The sequence below is a fragment of the Lathamus discolor genome, chromosome 1, assembly GCF_037157495.1.
Source record: "Lathamus discolor isolate bLatDis1 chromosome 1, bLatDis1.hap1, whole genome shotgun sequence".
In the NCBI taxonomy this organism is placed as follows: Eukaryota; Metazoa; Chordata; class Aves; order Psittaciformes; family Psittacidae; genus Lathamus; species Lathamus discolor.
The window spans coordinates 106,132,741-106,154,046 of NC_088884.1; positions in this window are offsets into that span (position 1 = coordinate 106,132,741).

Genomic DNA, 21,306 nt, shown 5'->3' on the forward strand with positions numbered 1-21,306 from the left:
TTTGTCATTTCTCCATCCCCCTATCATCCAGTTTCTTTTTTCCTTTCTCTGTTAAGAACAAAGTACACAATTTCCCTCACCTAGTGTTTCTCTACCCTCCTGTGGACTTGACACTGTCATGTAGTGGGAGAAGCCTCAGTGTATATTCTGGTAGTTTCAAAAGTAATTAATAAGAGGTTCTATACTTAAAGAATATGCTCTATATATGAATGTATAAACTGTTACCACCATGAGCTGTTGGGACAACTGTAATATCCATTTTGGAGGCTGCTAATGCTCTGCGACTATCTCAGTAATTACAAAATTCCTTTTAACTGTCTGCAAGAGATGGAAATGCTGCTGGATTAGCCAGTGCCGTAGGTACTTCCCTTGGGCTGTGTCAACATTTTCTGATGCATCCACCTAATGTGAATAATGACTTTTTCACATCTGTCTTCCCTCATTCATGTACTTCTTTAAGAAAAACGCAAAAATAAAACACAACCATAAAAGATTCCATAGCCTCTGTAAATTTGGCAGTGTATGAAATGGCTATTTCAGAGGCCACAGAAGGCCTGTAGAACTTTATCCAAACGTATCAGCAAGGGAAAGAATAGCACAAGCGACACAACCTCAAAACCTTACAGATGTTGTCTTGCATCCTGCCTGTGTTTCTAAGATAGCATTTGGAAAAAAACAAATAGTGATATGGTGAATAGGGTTAGTTTGAAGCTTCCTAATAAAGCATGTATATTTCCATTCTTTTAAAAAATGAGTCTTTTTATTAATTGGTGGGGAGGGGGGAGGAAATAGTAAATTAAAAAATTAAATGTTTTAGGTTAGGAAAAAAAATAAATTTGTTCTTCCCTAGAAAATATTTTTGATTTTACCCTATTATAAGGCATCCTAACCTATGGTTTTAAATTTTTAACTTTTAAAAGAAAGTTGTCTGGTGCAGCAGATCACCTTTTCAATACCTCAAATCTTTATTTTCTTTCCCCCCATGCAAGCTTCAGCAGTTAGCAAAAAGCCTCACTGTTAACACAGCATCTATATTTCAATCCTACAGTGGATCACTTTGGGAACCCGACTCCTAGCTAAACTAACTGAAGATAAGTCCCATTCCTCCTCTGACCAAAGAAATAACAAACTTGGTATTGAGATACACTTGAAAATTGCTTTTCTTTAATTAAGATCAGTGGGTGCTCCATGGACAACGCAGAAAGTCTCAAAAGCTAGCCTAGGTTAAAGCGTTAAATTTAGAGGGTTGCATCTAGATGACATGACTTCTGAAGTTTTTCAAGCGGAAATGTTAAGTACAATGGCACAGTATATTTTTAGAGCGTTTGATTAACTCTACCCTCAGATATTTCCTAAAACATGTGTGCCACTCAGACACAGAAGAAGACAGGTCCTTGATTTCAATTGCACCTACAGGAGACTAGGAAAATTACCCCGGCATCATTATTATATGCGAGGTCTGGCAAGATGGTAAAACAATAATTATAGTGAAATAAAGTACATGCAGATTTTATTTAATTGTCAGAATTAGCATGTAATTGGAAATTTTAAGATGGAAACATGTAGGAACCTTACGGATGCAATATCCATTATAGCTTACTCTGGCAATATGAAACTACATTTCCTGATGTTTCTTTGTGTTTACATGGCCCACAGGTGCATGGAAAATGCCTGCAAAAAGTTAAGCTCATTTTGAGACTGAAAATCTGCCTAAAATTTATGCTATAAGGATTTTTTCTTTTATTTTTTAACTACTGCAGTTAGTATGAAAAATGTTTGACTACTGATGTTGTGAGCAAAGATCCTATTAGTGGGGTCCACTTACTCCATTGCTAGCAAAAACTTGGGTCTATGGAATCCATAGGAAGGTATACATTGATTTAAAATAGATAGATAAATGGATCTTCTTGCATCAGTCATAAAATTAAAACATAATTTGCATACATGCATATTCACACTTATGAAGATAATCATTGGCAGCTGTTAAGTAGATATGTGGATACCACATTTCAAAGAATTAAGTTTCTCAAAACAAAAATGAAAACACGAATAAAACCAAACAAATCTAACTAAACAATACAGTTTTGTTACAAGCATAACATGCAATCTGCACTGTAAAGAATCACAGAACTACTGTTTGGATTAGGCCTGAAAAAGAATATTTGAAGGAGCAGCACCAGGAACACAGAGATAGAAAACTTAAGAAAGGTGTAAGCTGACATATTTTGCCAAGAAAAAGGAGCAGCACCAGGAACACAGAGATAGAAAACTTAAGAAAGGTGTAAGCTGACATATTTTGCCAAGAAAAAGCAGGAAGAAAAAACTCCCAAGTGGCCAAGGGCTTCATTTTTTTCTAGTGTATGCCAGCGTGAATAAGGAACAGGAATGAAAGTTGCATCAAACCAACGTGACCAAAATATTTTGCCCAGAGATTGAGGAAAAGTGTCATGCAGGAGAAAGTTTTATTCCTGTTAGTCTGGAACGTATGCATGTGTACATGCATCACCAATACCCCTTCTACTTAAACCATGCAAATAGTCTTCTTCATCAGAAGCCCAGCCTTCTCTCTGGCTAGCACATAGCTACATTGGTGGGAAACTGGACAAACGGGAAACTGCATGAGGCTAAACTCCTGAGAGAAATCAAGTCAGAATTAATTTTGTAAGCCCTGGAAAACATACAAAGTAGAGGGAAAATACTGCAGGGCTGCCCCAGCTCTACACCAAACATACAAGGGAGAAAATGTATGAAAACCACAACCAGAAAAAAAGCAGAAAGGCACATGAAGCCGTATGAACTCTCCAGTCCATGGTTAGGGCTGGAAGATTACTGGATGAGCTAGAGATGTGACTTTCATGCAATTAAACTTACCCTCTTCTAGTCAGTCCTTTATCTCATCAAATATTCTCTCAAAATTCAGGCTGTCAGCCCAACAGTTACGTCAGCCAAGATCTGTCAATCAATACCCTGAACAGTGCATTCTGTCAAATTGCATTATTTTGCTGGGCATGAAATCAGGTTATATGATGCTGTACTCCTCTGTCAGATAAATTAATGTTGAGGATAACACAGCTTCATGTTATTTTTAGCATTTACAGATTAAAAAAAAAAATAAGCTGACAACAAATACTTTAAACTTACAGTGTTAACATGTTGACAAAGTTGATAAGTGAATTATGTTTTAGGTATGAAAAGGGACTATTTTAGGGCTGCCACCACCTACTAAGCAATCAATTTTATCCATTTTACTTTATGTTACATAAACCAGAGCAGAAACGGGGAAAAGGCTACAGGAATGTTCTAGCCTGAAGAGCAATGTTCATCTACATATTCCTGAAATGACACCCTGTAGGTCATCACAGAGATAAGAAACGTTTTATTCTTCAATAGAAAGTCATGGCCTACCAAGGAAAGAATGCATTCATGCAATGCATAGGCTAGAAAGAGCAACTGAGACTGTGTATTCTGTTCCCTCCTGTGACTTGGAAATCCAAACCAAGTTTGCTGAAACTCAGAGAATTGCTAGAACAAAACACTCACAGACACAACATCCTAGTGATGAATTATTCTCATTTTTGATAATACTACAATAATAATGCTCATTGTATTGGTTCCAGAATGAATTTAGGTTTTAATACCTTAGTCTACCAGACTATCTGCCACCATTATTATGATAAACACTGTGTTCTTGACTTTGTTCACTCTCCAGTTGGCTTTCCAAAGCTCACAACTTATCTGACACATCTTTCATTTTCATCGATACATTTCTTGTGCATAATGATAGGAGTCTAGTGGCATTTCCAGGTTAGACCCTTCCTATGACAGAAGAAAAAGGCTTTGGTGAAAGATCTTCCAGTATTACACAGGAAAACCTCAGAGCAGGGATGAACCAGTTCTGACTCTTGACCTTCCTTCTGTCTTGAAGTAAGTGAAAATTACTTGCATCAGGCCATAAGAAAAGGGCCACAAGAAAAGAGCACAGATGCAGAGGTAGGCTTTGTCAAGTGAGTTCAGGATATAGAGCAGATGGCCTGCCATGTCCTAATTTCATGTGTAGTACAGGAAGACATGAGCGTACACATACAAAAGGAAATAGTTATAGGATATCTTCTTTATAAGGAAAGATTATTTCTATGTCCTGTAGCTTAATATTCATTCTCTTTTACAGCCAGGCCATATTGAAGCAGTTACAGCTCAAATCACAAGCCAAGTAAAGTCCTCAGGGCCACATCCTGCTAATGACGAGACACTGGTAATATTAAGGAACTCATCTAAGTTGGGTAGTGTCCATTACAAATTTAGAGTAGTTTGCAGCTTTGATCAACAGGTCCTGTCTTTAAATGGGTTTGATTCTGCCCCACCAAGCCAAAGAGAGTGTCATGTATGCAGCGTTCCGGCCAACATTACTCAGCAGAGGCATTTGCAACCTGATCAGTGATGTTGGGGCTGCAGGGTCAAGATCAAAGACTTAGGAATTAAAATGAGTAAGAAGACTAATGCTTAGTACAGCTACTGTTATACAACTTTGCTTAAGGTTCTTTTCTAGATTTCCCTGTCCTGCTGCCAGTCAGCAAAATTAACAATTCTCTTATTATGTTTTAATTTAATTGTTGGCTTGGTGTAAACTCATATAAAGCAAGGAGAATGTGTCTTACATTTAACATGCAACAGGACCGTTATTTATTTTTATTTTAATCTAAGTGAGGAATTTAAGTCACAGTTGGCTTGATAACAGAATAATTCTATTTTGTGACTTCCTTTTCTTGTGTAAAGGTATTTTAATTTATCCTATTTAAAAAGAAAAAAGGACCTACAGTTCTACTAGATGTAATAAAGGCGTGTCAAAAACATACCTATGCAGGCATGTACATAAGTGTGTGTGAAAGGGCAAACACAGTAAATTCAAAAAACTTAACCTTAACTCTGTTGATGCTCTAAGGCACTCTTCCATACCATGTCAAGTACATTTTCATAAGCTTCTCACTGAGTATTTCATTCAGTCTGATAACTCATTCTTAGACTTGAAATGTTTGATAAGTTTTGGATCCCTCAAAAAAATTAAAGTGATTTAAAAGAGATACTAGTGCTTTTCTTCAGATGAAAAATGCAAACGCAAAAGGGCTTTAAAAGTCTTTGTCCAGATAGTCCTTTTTTCCTCACCTCTTCTAGAAGAATCAGTCATGTCTCAGCAAATCCCACTTCCATTAACCTTTTGAACACTGCTGACATTTTTGTATAGTAATTCTCTCATACCATATGTCAAGAACCAGCTGACATATCCTTTAAATGTCTCTCTTGTTGTATATCTTGACTCTTCCTGTTAGTTTGCAGGTCAGATGACTGGGAACATTAAACTGAAGCTTAATTTATAGTTTCCAAATTAATTCCCAGGCTGAAATGGCTGCTTTCCATCTTACTAACCCTGTTCACTTCTCAGTGTTCAAAGGTTAGAGAGTAGAGGTAATTTTTGTAAAAGCAATAATAATGATGTAAAACTGATTCAAGACCTAAAAAGTTGCTTGTATTAAGTAGGAGCAGCACTGAAACCCTTATCTTTACCAGAGTATTGTAATTTGTTTAGGCTATGGTTAAATGCTTGCTTTAACCTAGCAGAAGTCCACTCCACTACTGAAAAGAGCACAGATGCCTTTCCCTCCCTGCTGCAGCTGCTAAGCCCTGCCCCTTGGCTTTACGCAAGGGCTAATGAGAACTGATCCAGCCAGAAACTAACCATTGCCAGTACTGGCATAGGTAGCTGGTGGAAATGACCAGTTCAAACCAAGAGGCAGATGGAGCAACAATTTAAGTGCACTGTGTGCACTGTGAGTGTTTAACAACAGCATCCATGTGGAGGATTGGCTTGTCGAAAAAGGTCAAAAGGTCATGCTCCCATCAACGAGCTGAAACAAGACATCTGTGTAGAACATGGTGCAAACCTCTCACGCCAGATAATGAGGAAATGAAGGACACCGGCAAACAGCAACATACTATGACCAATCACAGCCAAGGCCACTAAGTGATAAGTGCATGAGAAGGAGGATGGTGGGGGGTGTGCACGGTGTAGCTGCAAAAAATGTAGAAGCTACAAACTAATGATCTTGTAACATGTAAAAGCTGTAAGCCAATGATCTCTCTGTAACAAAACTATAAACATGCAAGCAAGGTATATAAGTATCGATCTGCTTAGCAATAAACGAGACTTGTCGGTCATCATCTGATGAGCTCGTCTCCCGGCGATTCCCACACATCCACATATAAAAGTTGTACATGGTCTGAAGAGTTCATTTCTATGACAAAACCCTTAGTGACTCAATTGCAAAGCTAGGAGAAAGATTTCCAAAGCTCTCAATCACCTAAGGCTAGGTTTGGCAAAGGTCATAGGAATGTGTGCCCTGAAGTCCTTTAAGGACTGGATTGGTAGTTGGGAGTGCCTGTGCTTTTGAAAATCCTTCAACATTCTTTAAATTCTGAAGTACCATTAAAAATCTCAGACATTTTTTTCGTGTCTCACCTTCACGTTCATTGCTAAGCTTGAACATTAAAGACAACGTTTGCAGCAAATATGAGGAAATGAAAGAGAAACACATCTAGAGCCTATCTCAAGTAAACACTTCTAGTGATGATGGGAGGATTAGTGGCTTGTGAAAAATAAAGCAAAACAATTTGCTGTTAAAACAGCTGGTACACAGCCTTGTTTTACACACTTCCTACATCCAAAACTATTCCAATATAGCATAATTGAGAATTAAATTATTATTGTTAATGAAATTATAAGATGGTGCCTTTCTGTACTTATTTTGGCATTTAGATGTGATTTAAAAAATGTTCTATCTAACAGGTTTTATTTGGAAGTGATGTTTTTTTAATTGATGTAATATTGCAGGGAACTGAGTTTGATTTCCCTGTGCCTTGCAAAGCTTTACTTTGAGCTAAGAACTTTAGCTTTGCTATCTACAGAATAGAAACATAATCTAGTGGTCCTATAACTAAAGTTGTTTTTGTCAGAGTTAAATATCAGTATTTTTTATATTCTGTTGTGGACTTACACAATTATGCCATCCACTGATAGGCATAATTCTATTTTTCACATCTCTGTAAGTATGATAGAATTCTAAGCCAGTGTGCCTGATGTAAAAATGTTATTCTTCAATGGTATAAGCATTCTGTCTAACATCACTGCAAACAAAAAAATGAATCCATAAACACTTTTAGCAGCTACAAGGAGAAAACAAATTAAAGTGAAGCTGGACAAACAACTTACAGAAGAGTTAGAAGACAGCAACTTATGAATGTAAAAGACACACAATAGTAAAAGGGCAAAAACTATTTCAGCAGCAAGTTAGACAAAACTCGTTGGAATCCTCAGTCTTGTTTTCTTCCTTCACTGTGAAAAATACAAGAACAATTTATACAAGTAACTGTTGTATGAGCTGTGTTATGACTAACTAGTTTGCTGTGAGTCAGTCACCCCAAAATATTTATATAAAGATATTTATAAATCTTGTCAGAGATTCCAGTGTCTGCTGGTAGAAAATATATATGTTAGAAAGCAAAAGAACTGTAGAAGATGAAAACAAAAATTATGTAAGATCATGTGCTTTTCAATATAGTTCTATTCATACGATTAGGAGCAGGAGACAAGTGGTAGGACTTAATATGAAATAAGACCAATTAGAACAAAACTATTATTGTTTTTAATTCCTATATATTAATACTTAAACTCTCAAACACTATGAGTATTACCAAGTCTTTATCTTTTAGACATAATTTAGTATAGCAATTACATAGAAGTGCCAGTTAGCCTTCTGTAATATTATTTTGGGAGCAGCTAAAGTTTAGGGTGCTATAAGCACACAACTTCCTTCCTTTTGTCATATACAACACTGCACTATTCAGTTTTCATTAATTTTAAACATGTAAAGAGGTTCTACCTTTTATCATTTTACTTAATACATTAGTTCCTGTTGCAGAAAAGCAGCCCTAATCCCACTGAAGCAACAGGTATTAAACCCTTTACAGTTATGAACTATGAATGAGAAATTATTATTTTCTGATATCGGATACAGGTTGAGTGTGTGTATTATGGATAGACTATGCCCTGGTTTTTATCACTAAGTGTGACTTTTATGGTGGCTCAGTCTCTACAGTATACTATAATTGAAAGAAGCAAAATAAAAAACAGATAATGCACACTTTTTCTTAATAAATCCAAATAAATTCAACAACTTGTAGATTAAAGCAAGCTGTCATCATGGTGCACCCAGTTTGTGTGCCAAGATGTTGAACAGTCCTTCATTTAAGAAGGGATTTAGCATCTATGACGGAAAAGCACTCGTAAGCACACATTTGCCTCTTATGCACTCCAACTGGACTAAATATAGTAGCAGACAAGTGTCCTACCTTAACAATGAAAACAACCAGAACCATCATCTTCACCAAAATTTTCCTTAATGTTAAAGTGTTTCAGTTACACAACAGTGTCTTGTCCTCCCAACAAGCAAGCACGCAGGTGTGTGAGCTGCAGTCAGCTAGAGACCTGCTAGGTGCACTTGTAATAGATATTCCTCTGGCACTCACCTCTACATAAATGAAGTAGAACACTAACTCCATCCCAGCTGAAACCAAGACAACATTTTTAAACAAATCACAAAAGTTTTTATGTGTTTCATTATCTCTTTAGAGACTTGTAAAGCAGCTTCATAGCTGCTAATTCCACTTTCTACAGTGCTTGTTCTGGCATTAAACCAAACAGAGGTTTTATAACCTTTGGAGATTCTTCTTGGTATACTGTTTGGATAGCTATCACCTACGCTGACTTTATTTTATGTGGAAAATCAAATGAGTGCTCCTCCGTTACCAGGGTTACTACTTCAACTTCATAGCAGGAAGCTTTGTTTGGGATTCATCTGTCTAATGTGAAATGTGTGTTCCATACGTCTTCATCTGAAACAGATCTCTACTTTTGAAATATCTGTCTATACCTTTCTTTTACAGAGGAAAACAGGTACTTCCTGGGTGCCACGCATTCTATCTCAAATTAGATGTCTAAAAGATGTCTAAAAGATTAGGGTTCAAGAATTGTTCTCTATACCAACTACAAAATCAATTAATACAAATACTTCTGATATAGGTATTGGTAGATGATAAACCCCATCCCTTGTGCTACAGCTATGAGGATTATGAGATATTAGCTTTTATCTTCAACTCAGCTAGAAAACCAGAACAGCCTAGAGGCAGCAAATGCTACCAAATTTCTTTAAGGGGAACATAAGAGTGCTACAGTGGTGGAAGAAACAGCAAAGTGCTTAAGCATCTTTAAAAAAAGTAATCCACTGCTCTCTGGTTTGGTTACTGATATTAATTGCCTTTTTGTATGAGCATCATGATGAAGTGTTGTAGAAGCTAGCAACACAGCTTAAAAAAGCCCTTCAAGATAATTTTCAGTGAAGTGTTCTCATCTGCACATGCTCACCTTAGCAGGGATGGGTTGAAGAAGGACATTGAACAACTCTGCGTAGAGCTTTTTGAAGCAGCTGGCCCCTGCATAATCTCAAATTCTAAGGCTGTCGATTGCTGCTGGAGGACTAACAGCTCTGTCTCTCTCTACTTGTGTCTTATCCTGACCTTTAAAAAACAGGTAACAGTCATCTTTCAAAGTGGCGGCTAACGAACCTGAATCTCTGGATATGGTTGACCGAAAGATATATAAATTATATGGAGTATATAGATATAAGTACATAGTTGAGCAAAGAACGGACTTGGCGTCTTCTCAGGGATACCTAATGAGAGGAAAGGAATCAAACTGAATCACATAAAATTCCATCTGAACATAAGAAAACATTTTTCATTGTGACGGTGACCATGCAATGGCACTGGCTGCTCAGAGAGGCTGTGGACTCTCCCTATTTGGAAGTATTCAATGCCCAGATGCTCCTGGGCAACCTACTGTAGCTGAAACAGGAGGGTTGGATTGGAGATGATCTCCAGAGGTCCCTTCCAATGTCCACTATTTTGCAATTCTGCAATATTGTCCAAGAAAAATTGAAGACATAGTCTAAATGCCCTATGATGGAGAGAAGGCCGAGGCCTGTTTATTATTTTGGGACCTTTTAAAGATAATTTCAGTTGCTGTCATTTTTATTTTGAAAATCAGTCTAAAACAGTCAGTATCACCCATGAATGAAACCACATCATAATTTATTGAAACTGCGTTAAAAGTTATTTAGAGTTAGTGATCAGTCAGCTCACAGTGAAATAGAATGAAGATTGGAGCACAATACCTGCTTTTCCTTTGCCATGTGTATGCAGCCAGATTTGTCCTGGAAAGAGTGAGCAAATTCAGATTTACAGCGGCCCAAGGCTGTGTCCAGAGGAACTTAGTAAGAAGCTGCAAACACACTGCAAATTCACTGAACTCTTTGCATGATAATTCACTGAAGAGACAAGTCCTACATGAAGAAAAATCTGCTTCAGGATTTTAAATGGGCACCCTCAAAGTTATGATCTGCTTCGACCTGCTTGTCATGCTTCTTTTGATGCAGCCCAGGGTACGATTGGCTGTCTGGGCTGTGGGCTCACACTGCTGTCTCCTGTTAAGTTTCTCATGAACCAACACCCCCAAGTCCTTCTCCACAGGGCTGCTCTGAGTCCCTTCTCTGCCCAATCTGTAGTTGTGCCTGGGATTGCTCTGACCCAGGTGTAGGACCTTGCACTTGGCATGGTTAAACTTCATGAGGTTGGTATCAGCCCACCTCACAAGTGTGTCAAGGTCCCTCTAGGTGTCATTCCTTTCCTCCAGAGTATCAACCAAACCATGCAGCTTGGTGTCATCAGCAGACTTGCTGAGGGAGCACTCAATCCCACTGTCCATGTCACCGACAAAAATGTTAAACAAGACCGGTCCCAACACCAATCCCTGAGGGTCACCACTCATTACTGGTCTCCAGCTGGACATTGAGCCATTGATTACAACTCTTTGCGTGCGGCCATCCAGCCAGTTCTTTATCCACCGAGTGGTCCATCTATCAAATTGATGTCTCTCCAATTTAGAAACAAGGATGTCATGCGAGATAATGTTGAACGCTTTGCACAAATCCAGGTGGACCTCAACTGCTCTACCCCTGTCCATCAGTTCCATAGCCCTGTCATAGGAGGCCACGAGGCTGGTCAGGCAGGATTTCCCCTTAGTGAAGCCATGCTGGCTGTCACCAACCACCTTGTTGTTTTTCATGTGCCTTAGCGTCCCTTCTAGGAGAATGTGCTCCAAGATTTTGCCAGGCACAGAGGTGAGACTGACTGCTCTGTAGTTCCCTGGGTCATCCATTTTCCCCTTCCTGAAAATGGGATTTGTATTTCCCTTTTTCCAGTCATCAGTAGTTTTACCTGACTTCCATGATTTTTCAAATATGATGGACATTGGCTTAGGAACTTCATTCTTACACTGAAGCGTGTGTTTTGGTTTACAGGATCTCATTAATTTTAATTGTGAACCTAGAAAATAATTTCTTTTTCTCTCTGCTGGCATAGAGAATGCAGAAATAAGACCAATAAATTTGTGTGGTTTTTTTTTTCATGTAGTTGGTAGGTAGGTAGTATATCCATGAATTCAGAGAAAAAGAAATAATTTTGAAATTACATTTACAATTGATGTCATAGCTTGTCTTCTTTTTGCTGTCTAATTGTACCAAGACTTAAAAACAACAATAAAGGAGAATGGAGAAGGAAAATCATAGCAATTATCACCTCATATTTCTGAGTTCTGTCTTTAGTGCATTAATGGCACTTGTTCTGAAGGAATCAAATCACAGAAGACCTAGAGGGTATCAGCTGACAGTTGCACATCTTGTTTACAATAACAGCAAATATTGCAAGATAAACTCTGCTGCATTTTTAGACAGCATTCTTAATTTTGGTTTCCCACTTACAAAATAGTTGAAACAACATTTGTTTCTAGCTAATGTCTTCCTGTGCTCATTATAAACTTCAGAATTATCACTACCTGCTCTAAGCTGCATGAGTACCCCAGCCACAATGCTGATATCTTCCAAAACCTTATCTGTAAAGTTTTCTACACTCATGATAAAACATTGACAGGAAAGACTTATTTTGCATTTTTTCATTAACCTGGACCTATCAGTCAGACAGATGTTAAATTCCAATGTATCATTTATCCTGACATCCTGCATAACACTATTTAAAGAACTTAACAAAAATTACCCTTCATTTATTTGCATAATTTTTTTTTTTTCAACTAAACTGAGGCAGTTCATCAACAGTGAATTCTGAGCCACTGGACTAGTTTTGTTGAGTCTACAACCAGCAACCTCTTCACTAAATACTAATGAACAAGCACTATCATTTAAGCAGAAATATATTATACATAGTATTACTCTCTAAACCTTATAATATGTAGAAGGATTCAGGAACAGATAAAGCTTCACAAGTTAGAAAGACTTGTATTTTCCAGGAATTAGAGGCACATAAAAATAGTATGTTTGAGAGGAAAGTAACACATCCTACGTCAAATACAGTGCACCCCCCCCAAAAAAAAAAAAAAAAACAAAAAAAGAACCCCACAAAAAAAAAAAAACCCAAAACCCAACAAAACCTCTTGCCGTTGGGCATGACTAAAAATTCTTTATATTCACCCAATTATTATTACTACATATTAGAGTGTGCTGAGTCACAAGTGTACTGTAGCTCTTTTATTGATTCAACCTTATTACTAGTTATAAAATTCTGCTTCTACCTGATTACATGAAATTTTTAAAAAATGGAACAGAAGACTGCTGAGATCAACAGATTTCCTGTGTTACTGTGTGTTAGAAAACATCTCTTCATAATAGCCACCATCTTCTTTCCATATACTGAATTTATTATGCTAGTAAGCCACTGCTGAATTTGCGTCTTCTCCTAGACTCCTGCCACTGGGGACCTAATCCCACATTCCTGTATCTCTTTTCAGAAAGACCACTCATCTAAACCAGTGGGCACTTGGGACTAACATGTGGCAAGAAAAAAAGGGATGGATTTTTAGATGTGGTTGGAAGTACCCAGATGTCAAATTCCTAATACTTTTCAATGGGCATTTTGTGTCTTTACAAATTTTACCCCAAGTGTATACCTGAGAAGTGTTCTAAAAGCTATGTAGACAAGAGAGTTTCCATTATTTATATCTGAAAAATTACCTTGTTTCTTTTATGACTCCAGAATTGCAAACACTGAATTGCTCTGAATATGCAAAGAGGCAACCGCTCCCCTAATCCATGCATATGCCTATTTAATGTGCTTTATCTGATATTGTGGAGACTGCAAATCCTTTATAAAAAGTGACCCCTAAGTTTTTCTCACTTGCCATTTAGAATCTGGTAGTAAATTTGTTAGAAATCCAATTGTGTAAGTCTTGTGTAACCAGAAGAGTGCATAGTACAGAAAAATACACAGTTTTTATTCTGGACTCCTGAACAAAATCTGTACACAGGAACTCCCATTAAAAATCACATGATGATTCTTTGCTATAAGTCAAATCAGACTGAGTTTGTAGAATTTACTTCAGCATTCATTAGAGGAAATCCTCAACCAATTAAATTTTATTTTGCTGGCTAGCCTCAGAGAGGTTAGTAAGAGAACAAGCTACAGATGGTTTCAGAGCATCCAGGAACACATCTGCCATAGCAAAGGCTTCCATTAGCCTAGACACCAGCTGCATGAAGTCCTGACTGGTAGCATCCAGCAGCTGATGGATCCTATAACGCCTGAAAGCTCCATGAGTGAATGCAGCTTCTTCTCATTTCTATCAGTAAATCATAGTGGGTTCTATAGCAGTAGTAGTCACATTTGCAGTTATAAGGACAAAGAAAATATACAGAAATTCTTTCTAGCCAAAGCATCAGTGTGCAAGGACAGTAGAGAGGAATGAAAAAGAAAAACTGAAAAACATGTGTGAAAAAAAAGAAACTAAAATAAAAATTATCATTACTGAAATATTTTTATGCAACAATAAGCCTGCTAGGCGATTTACAACCTGTATAATACAGAAGAGGACTGGGCAACAGCCCAGGACCACGTGTTCATGTCCCCTGTATCCAAGGCTACCCAGGGACCTTCTATGCTACCATGAATCCCACTTTCACTAGAGGGGGCAAGACTGGTATTTCTCTCAGTTCTAACACATCAGTCTTTCACCTTCTCAAGAAGTATCTTTACACCCTGTAAATGGCACCATTGAAGGCTATTTTCACAATGGATGTGAAGAGCCCCCTAAGGCCAAATCCAGGCCACTTTGCTGCAATTAGATGTGGTAAAACTCCAATTTCCCCACATCCTGTGTTTAGCTATTCTGTGTCCATACAAACAGAGAGCTGTTGCTGATCTCCAATTATAAGCAATTCATGATTTATGCTGTGACAGAGAAGCTCCCAGTCCATTTTGTGAAACATCAGCTGTCAGTTTAAATGGTTTGTTTTGATCAAAGTAATGAAAAATAGAAGCTGTCATTAATGGATCCTTTGCCTTCCCCACTGTTCCAATGATTAGATATTGAGCTCTCAGGGTATTATTAGAACCCACTTTCCTTTCAAATCTTTAGACAGTTAATTTGGGGGTTGTGATTTTTGAAGAGACTCGAGTACAGCTTTTTCAAAAGCAAACAGAAAGCTTTCCCATGTTCATGAAACATCAGTAAGAGGAGACAATGCCAGAAACTCAACAGAGTTTCCCTCCTACAGTCCTGTTCAAAAGAAAATGCTTAGAAAACATCTTGAAGATATGAATGCATTGAGGAAAGGTCCTTTTGTTTTCATGAAAGAGCCCCCATCACTTGGTACAAACCAAAACTTTACTTACCACAAACATTATGGTAGCAACCATTGCTACGGGAAAAGTAAGAGCTAGACATGATTTGAGTTCAGTTCCATTCATTTTCACAGACTCTATTTTCCTAGAAGAGACAGAGAAATAAATATACATAGAAGGAAAAGAGGAAGGACTGAAAAAGCCATTCACTTGCGATTGCTATTCGTTCATGGAAAGGCACATGTGGAAAAGCCTCTGCTTTCTGCTCTTCCACATGCAAAAAGATATCCTTCCTCCCACTGCAATGTAATTGTGAAGTGGAAATGGGTCCTAACATTGCCAAATATCAAACACATCGGACAGTAAAACAAAAAGACACATACTACAAAAATATCAAGAGATGGGAGTACCTCACCTCATGTCCATGATGCCCTCCGGTAACTGGGATCTGTACCAAGTAATATGAACTGGCATTCACCTATAGAAAACACTCTGTTTGAAAGATTTCAGTTTGTGATGATCCAAACAGAAGATTCACTGACTGCGAGAGACTGTTCACAGATGCCTCTACCTTGAAGTCTTATAATTCAGTGCCTTTTTTTGGGTTGATAATCTGTGAGGATCTTCTATATTTTTTTTCCTGTGGGTACTTTTTTTGACACTAGGAAAAGGTTTAGGGCTATGAATTTAAGTAGAGTGGGGTCCCACTTGGTCTTGAGAATTGCATCTGATTTTCCAGCTAACTTCGTTCCTAAATAATTGGTCAAGCTTTCAAGTATGTGTCTAAAAGTCCCTACATCCATCTTTAAGTTCCCCATTCAAAGCAGCTTGATTTAGGATATTTAAGATTTTGGTTGACTTAATGTGAAAAAACAGATGGTTTAGGGCTTGCATATATTCAGATGTCTGGCCTCAGCTTCAAGGTATTGATCCAGAAGAATTCCTTCCTTTACGTATGAATGTAGTGAATATGAGAAAGCTCTTCTGGCACAGCAGTTTGTGATTGAAAAACCCCATCATCTAATATGCCAGGGTGGATGAAAGCTTTGGAGAGGTTTGGTGTTTTGTTTTCTTGTAAATTTGATACTTTATCGAAATTGTATCTGAACTCTCATATTCTTACTTATGAGCTGGAAAGTAACCCTTTACCTATTGAGCACAGTGAAGTTATTTTTTTCAAGACTTCTAAGAGATTAAATTTTCATGGCCTGTTTTATTTGTCAAATAAAAAAAAAAAAAAAAAAAAAAAGCCCCATTAACACTCACCAGTGTCAATATTTTACATACACCCTGTGAAGATCATTTATGGTTAAGCATATTGGAAATGCTTCTTGCTGTCTTTTACAATAAATAAAAACCTTTTTTCTATTCAAACTAATTAGGACCAAAATTTAAATAAGTTCTTAAATAAGCTCTTTTAAAAATTACCTACTTTGTCTTTTTGCACCTGCAGCCTTCTGCTCATTATGTAGTTTGTGTTGCACTGTATATTTCAGGCTTTTTAAAAAGTTTTCTTACTAGTAAAAGAGTAATCCAGGCTTCTTACTGTTACCTTCTCTCCCATCTTTGAAACTTTGTCAATACCATTAAGCAGCAAGACCGACCACATATTTAAAGTGGAGCATAATTTCTTGAGTTGAAAACATGTTCTAATGAGTCAACGTGTTTTCCCTGGTAGTCAACAACTGTAAGGGAGCTACAGTACTGTAAAGTGTTTCTAGTGCATCATCCCCCACCTGATTCTTTACTAGGGTACATCAGTTTACCTTCAGTGACTTATATCAGTTTACATCTGAAGAGGATCTTGCCTAGTGGAATCAAACACAGTATTTCTCATTGGCTTCCTATAAGCTGTAGACAGGGACAAAATGCAAAGTAACTTCTTCTCCCCAGTTTTTTATTCATCTTATAGGGCAAGGAGGAGAGTGCTCACTTCTTTGTCCCTTAACAGAAAGGGCAGCTCTTTCCAGAGGTCAGTCACTGCTGCTTTTCTGATACATATGAAAGGTACATGAAAGGAAGGGAGTTTTGTGCTCAGTCTATGCTCCTTTCTCTTTGCAGTACCTCTTTCTTGGGAAGCACATTGCTGTTCCTCAGCCTGACCAAAGCATAGTCAATAGCAACCTATGCACTTTCAGCAGATGACAGGTATGCTGTAAGAGGAAAGGTGATGTACTAATACAGCCTTTCTCTTAAAATAAAATCCAGTGTCAGAGTAAACAGGAGGTTTTCAAATGTGATTGGGCAGGTTCTAGCTAATCTCAGTAGGCTTCCTTTCCTATAAAAGATTGGATGAGATTATTTTTCAAGGTTCCTTCCAACCTCAGCTGTTCTATGACTCTATGAATGTCATATGCTATCAGATTTCTATCTGCAAGTTAATCCACAGCAACCTAAGCTCTCTTATGAAAGCCTGCCTGAAGATTGCATCCCAACTAACATGCAGCTGATCTGCCCACAGCTATTTTATACATAAGTAGTAATACTGAATAATTCTTCAACTAAAAGTTAAGTTTCTGCTTTTGTATTATTCATGTTAACTGATTTAGCAAAAAAAAAAAAAAAAAAAGCAGCTATAACATTCCCCTATCAAGTAATTATTCCATTAAAAACTGCCGCAGAAGTTGAATAGAGTACAGAAATATGCTACAGGCAAATTAGTCAGCTGTTCAGAGGATCCTTACTGAAGTCAAGGAAAGATGCATTCTCAGTACTTAAGAAAGAAAGATGTTATTAAAGATGATAAATTTGCCATGGCATTCTTTACATTACTGGCGTGAAGTCTACCAGCATCACAACCCAGTGGGGATATCTCCGGCCAGCTTCATTCCATTTATTCCTGTCCTATCAGTGGTCACCAGAGAGAAGAGATAAGCACCTTCCTCTCTGCTACCCTTCTTAAGGAATCTGTACACTGTAATGAGATCATCCCTTAGCCTTCAATTTTCCGAGCTGAACAAGCCAATTTACTTCAGTCACTCCTCCTTGAGTCCTTTCGCAACCATGGTCACCCTCCTCTGGACATGCTCTAAATAGTATGATGTCCTTCTCACAATGAGTTGTCCAAAACTGCACACAATACTCGAGGTAGGACACCACTGCAGTGTAGAGTATGACAACCACTTTCCTTCACTAGCTAGCTATGCTGTGCTTGATGCACCCCAGGACACAGTTGGTCCTTTTGGCACAGTGTTTACTCATTTTCAAATTGTTATCAACCCAACCCCCCAGATTTCTTTCTACAGGGCTGTTCTCCAGCCTCTCCTCTCCTAATTTGTAACCAGGATTACCCCGTTCCAAGTGGAGAATCCAACATGTGCTCTTGTTAACTTTCATATGGTTGGTGATTGCCCAGAACTATCCAGATCTCTCTGTAAGGCCTCTCTACCCTCAAGGGAGTCCACAGATCCTCCTAGTTTAGTATCATCAGCAAACTCACTTAATGTACATGATTCCCACAATCAGATCATTTATAAAAACATTTAAGAACACTGGCTCTAAAACTGAGCACTGAGGAATCCCACTGGAGACTGACTGTCAGCCTAATGTAACCCCTTTTATCATAACTCTTTCAGCCTGACCCATCAGCCAATTGTTCACCCACTGTACTATGGGTTTATTTAGCTGTGTGCTGGACATTTTATCCGGATGGAGTCCATGAGAGACAATATCAAAGGTTTTGTTAACATTCAGAACCACATCTACTGGCTTAAGTTGCCATAAAAGGAAATTAATTTGCTTAAGTAGGATTTTCCCCTCATGAAACCCAGGTTGGCTATCACCACTCACTGCGTTGTCTCTCAAGTGCTATTCAGTAACTCCCTGAATAACCTGCTCCATAATTTTACCAGGCACAGAAGCAAGACTGACAGCCCTGTAATTACCACAGTCTTCCTTCTTATTCTCCTTGCAAACTGGGACAACATTTAGCAGCTTCCAGTGAACTGGGACCTTTCTAGAGTCCCAAGATCATTGAAAAATAATGGAGAGAGGATCCACAATGACATCGGCCAGCTCTTTTGGGCATCACTCTGGGGTGAATCCCATTGGGCCCCATAGATTTATGTGCATCCAGCTGAGGCAACAAATCTTGAACAAGTTCAGAGCTGGATTGGAGTTTATCATCTCTCCAGTCACAATATTCCAACACAGGGCTCTGGAGGTCCCAGGGCACATAACTGGTGTTGAAGACAGAGGCAAAGAAAACACTGAACTTCACCATTTTGCCCCTATTTTTGGGGTGACCCCCCTCATCAAGTAACAGACTGATGCTATCCTCTGATCCTCCTTTTGCTAAAGGGTACCACTTTGGAAGCTTTGTTGGGTAAGAACTGCTCACCATTTTCACATGAAACCCAAGGATGACATTTGGGAACACCAATACTTCTCTCTTACTGACTGCTACATGGGATCTCAACATTCAGGACAATATAATTTAGAAGATAAAAAAAACCTAGAGCCGAAGCTCAATTGAGGTCAACGGCAAAACTCTAATTGATTTCCAAAGGCCAGATTTTCAACCTTGTAGTGTTAAAAGGCCATTAAAGCATGACTACAGATTTCACAAAAGCAAAGTAAAGACAAGGAAAAATCCTAGCAATATTCTCAGTCATAAACAGATTTATAGACAAAAGAGGTAAAAGAAAGTTCATGGCTGTGCTGGTGGTAAGACAGCCAAGACCTCTCTTAGGAAGAGAGCTAAGAGTTACAAATGCTTGCTAAAACTGAACACCACTGCTACCAAGTGTGTTTCGGAAACACAATGTGTAAGTGATTTTGAGGAAAAAAACTTATTGCATTCATTCTCTACTCTGTCCCTGAAACATGGGCTGAAAAATGTCTGACTGAATTTTTCTCACTTCAGTATTTTCCAGCAGTTTCCAGAATGTTTCGTATTGCCATGTCAAGTAATTTAGTACAAAGAACTAATTTTCTCCCTTGTCTACCAGCTGTAGATAATTATTTTAGAATATACATTATGCTTAAATTGGAAATATTTCCAAATATTGAGATAGAGATCTTATTTATCCAGGTCAACTGGATAAAATAAGAAATATTTACTACATTTTAAAAAATAAATAAATTTCAGACTCTTTTATTTGGAAGTGTCTACAGAAAAACTGCCTAAAAGTTCTTCCGACACAATAATTTACTATTAGAAAATGCTGATTCGATCAAATCAATATGTTCTACAAGAAATGCTTCATACTGATAAAGATTTCACTTCATTATTTTGCCTTTTGGACACAGTTTATTAATTTGTCTGTTATAGTATATTACATTATAAGTAATATACCCAAGTTACCATATATATGACATTACAAGTAATATACTGAGTAACAAGCAATAGGACAAGAGGTAATGGCCTTAAGCTGCACCAGGAGGGGGTTACATTGGATATTAGGGAAAATTTCTTCACAGAAAGGGTGATCAGGCACCGGAAGAGCCTGCCCAAGGAAGTGGTGGAATCACCATCCCTGGAAGTGTTCAAAATCTGTGTAGGTGGGGCCCCCAGTGACATGGTTTAGTGGTGGCCTTGGCAGCCCTGGGGTAATGGTTTGACTTGATGATCTTAAAAGTCTTTTCCAACCTCATTGATTCTATGATTATAATGTCAGCAAACTTTGCATTCAGAGTTTGTTTTTCCTTTGTGGTAATTCCTTACAGGAAACAACGTAGAAATTAAAAATCATGCACAGCTCAAAAGCCCAGTAATGCTTCTATTCACCCATGTTTACCAATAAATCTGAAATTCCAAATGCTCCATCTTTATTGATGCAGAACCCACCACTCTTGCTTTGGTTTTACAAAAAACTCTAAATTTTTGAGCAAATCATGAAATCTCTGATTTTACCATAGAAAGATGATTTTACTAGATCAATTATTAAATTATACCAGCTTAGATCCCCTTCCATGCAGGCCTGCTGAGTCAAAATCAGAAACAGATATTTAGTGAGCCAACAAAATGTTGTGAGTTTCCATTAGAATTTACACATGTGGGATGAGGGACAAGTTTAAATGAGATTATGATATTCTTATTATACTCACATATACTAAACTCTGCAGTTTGTTTCATCATTTATCTTAATTTTTATTCTTGAAGAAAAGACTTTTGCCAGCTCTTGTGGCACTCCTTCACGTTAACACTTTGGAATACTTTTCTTTTGCCAGTCTTCTGTCTCTTTATGTTATTAATGTGTTTTCTACATTAAAGCTTATATATGGGGTCCAATATTTCACACACTTTTTTTATAATAAATTAAACTTTTTCTTATGACTTTAAACCAGAAGAGTGCCTTTTTTTCTTTTTTTTTTAAATGATGCTTTGGCTCCGTTACAGTGGAAATTCCCTTAAAATCAATTATTCCAGCTACAAGCAGCTTGAATATTCTGCTTATAAGTATTCAAGTTCTCTGGTGAGACAAAACCCGGCACATTAAAAGACATATAATCTTTGCAAATGGAAAGAAAGAAGCTAATTAAGAAGTAAAACTCTGCCAGTTTTCTTTGCTG